Raw genomic sequence first — 520 nt, 5'->3', positions numbered from 1 at the left:
TTTTTGTTTTCATTTTTCATCCTCAGTTTGAATTGATATTCAGGATACTCACTGTGGAGTGTGAGTTTATATTTAAGATAATTTAAGTCACCAGTTAAGGTTTAATGTGAAAGGTTATTCAAGGGACCAACTGAGTTAAGGCACAAGGTTATTACAGAAGCTGGTTTTCACCAGAGAAAGGAGTATATGTACTTCTTTTAAATGTCCTTTTCCCTCCCATGTCTAAAATAATGTTTTACAGTGCATTCCTGTGCATGTTTAATTGATTGCTTTTTAACATGTTTTTAAGCTGTTTCTATTCTAGTTGTAGGGACACGGGTGGCGCTGTAGGTTAAACCACAGAGCCTAGGACTTGCCGATCAGAAGGTTAGCGGTTCGAATCCCCGCAACGGGGTGAGCTCCTGTTGCTCGGTCCCTGCTCCTGCCAACCTAGCAGTTCAAAAGCACATCAAAGTCCAAGTAGATTTCCAGCGGGAAGGTAAACGGTGTTTCCGTGCACTGCTCTGCTTCGCCAGAATCG

This window comes from Podarcis pityusensis (genome assembly GCF_964106645.2).
Source record: "Podarcis pityusensis genome assembly, chromosome: 14".
Taxonomy (NCBI): Eukaryota; Metazoa; Chordata; class Lepidosauria; order Squamata; family Lacertidae; genus Podarcis; species Podarcis pityusensis.
The sequence above is the reverse complement of the archived record's forward strand: the minus strand, read 5'-3'. Positions refer to the sequence as shown.